The 2109-nt window shown below is 41.6% G+C and overlaps 1 protein-coding gene across 1 annotated transcript in view; it reads left to right on the top strand.

Moving 5' to 3' along the window:
• Positions 1 to 1234: 1234 nt before the first annotated feature.
• Positions 1235 to 2109, top strand: part of LOC106012840 — a gene marked incomplete at its 3' end in the record, with an annotated part of 6424 nt that continues 5549 nt past the window's right edge. The window contains 1 exon segment of the mRNA XM_035971883.1: positions 1235 to 1309.

The raw sequence follows: 2109 nt of genomic DNA, 5'->3' as shown, positions 1-2109 counted from the left end.
AATATATCGTCCTAATCACTCGTCCTTTTTTGTGCTTGTTACTCTCTTGTAACACCTCTATTCCTCGGCACTTACATGACCCTATTGTGTTGCAAAGTGCCGTAAAACTCTTATCAAAACAAACAAACAAACAAGCACGTTCTCAATTCGTCCCTTCTGTGTCGCAAACTATCTACCTCCCCGACAAACGTCGTTGTTGCTGATTGTGGGAAATTTCCTGCCGCGCAAATCTGGCCTGAGCCCTCGCCTTATGTCACCTCTTCACTGTGTGTCGCGAGTCACAGGCCACAATGCTCCTCAGTGGTTAACCCATTCTGTCCCAGGTGTGAGGTTAAACACCTTAACCCATTCTATCTCAGGTGTTAGGTTAAACACCTTAACCCATTCTGTCCCAGATGTGAGGTTAAACACCTTAACCCATTCTATCTTAGGTGTAAGGTTAAACACCTCAGGGTTTAACCCCTTCTATCTCAGGTGTAAGGTTAAACACCTCAGGGTTTAACCCCTTCTATCTCAGGTGTAAGGTTAAACACCTCAGGGTTTAACCCATTCTATCTCAAGTGTGAGGTAAAACACATCAGGGTTTTTCATCTCTTTTATCCCTGGTGTGAGGTTAAACACCGTAACCCATTCTATCTCAGGTATGAGGTTAAACACCTTAACCCATTCTATCTCAGGTGTGAGGTTAAACACCTTAACCCATTCTATCTCAGGTGTGAGGTTAAACACCTTAACCCATTCTATCTCAGGTGTGAGGTAAAACACCTCAGTGTTTAACCCTTTCTATTCCGAGTGAGAGGTAAAAAGCCTGTGTTAAAACCCCTTCTATCCAAGCTGTGAGGTAAGACTCCCCTATGTTTAACCCGTTCTTTCCCTTGTGTGAAGTCAGATACCCCAGTCTTTAACCTCTTCTGTACCAGGTGTGAGGTAAAATACCCCAGTGTTTAACCCGTTCTATCGCTCCACACACACACACACACACACACACACACACACACACACACACACACACACTCACATTTTCTTTCTGCAAACAATCAATGTGTCACATAGTATAGTTGCGCATTCGAGTAATAAATCTTATCAGCACTCCGCACTGAAACAATCTTTTGACGAGACGCACCTCTAGGCCCTGTTGGCTGTTGTTGACCACGCCACACCGGCAGCCAGGAGGCTGTGAACGTGGCGGGCGCGATAACGTTTTAGAGGATCTAGGTATTATAAATTATAGGCTGTTGGCTTCTTATTCCTGAAGTGTGCACTGTTCTGGGTTTTACTGATTGATTTCTGGTATTTTTGTTCTGGAAAGGTGAGTTTGAAATTTGTTGCAGATTCATTCTATGGCAAATGAAATGTCGAATGTGTATGGCTACTTAAAAGCTTGCTGATAAGTATGAGTTCAACGTGAAGCGTTATCAGTTGTAACTTGTTGGGGAAGAGTCAGCTGTTTGAACATTTTCAGACCCGGACTTCGTTTATTCATGTCAGCTCTTGTTTTCTCTTAAGATAAAGACGAAGCTAGTAAAAAAAAAAAGAAGCAGCAGAACATTACATAATTTAATGGGATAGTAGTCTCCTCTCTCTAATCAGTTTTGGCAGGAGGTTAGCGGGCACTCTGGTATTGTTTGCTCTTTCATGCTTACCAAATATCTATTGTCCTTATTTCTCATTTGTATGTTACTGTCTAGTAACGCTTCCACTCTTCGACACTTACATATGACTTATTTCTGTTGCATGTGCCTTAAGACTAGCTACAGCTAAACTGACCAATTCTGCGACATCCACTGCTTTGTGTCTTGAGTACCGTTGTAGTGAACTGTTGGTAACTGAATTGTCATTTTCGCTGTCTTGTGTAGATCTCTAATCATAATAATTACTATTTTCTTCGTAATTAATGAGATCAGGCGGATATATAAATAAATAATGATTTGTTCGCACCAAGGATTGGAAGTATGGTCGGGAATGTGAAGAAGTTATTTTTATATTTAAGATTTGATTGCAATGACTTTTTTGTTGTTGATTAGTGTTCTGCTGGGGTGGCAATTCCTTCCTTCAATTTGGTTCTTCTTGTTACCAGACCTTCCTTTCTGTGTAGCTCATGTGTGAGCC

Source organism: Aplysia californica, unplaced genomic scaffold (assembly GCF_000002075.1).
Source record: "Aplysia californica isolate F4 #8 unplaced genomic scaffold, AplCal3.0 scaffold00529, whole genome shotgun sequence".
Taxonomy (NCBI): Eukaryota; Metazoa; Mollusca; class Gastropoda; order Aplysiida; family Aplysiidae; genus Aplysia; species Aplysia californica.
The sequence above is the reverse complement of the archived record's forward strand: the minus strand, read 5'-3'. Positions and strand labels throughout refer to the sequence as shown.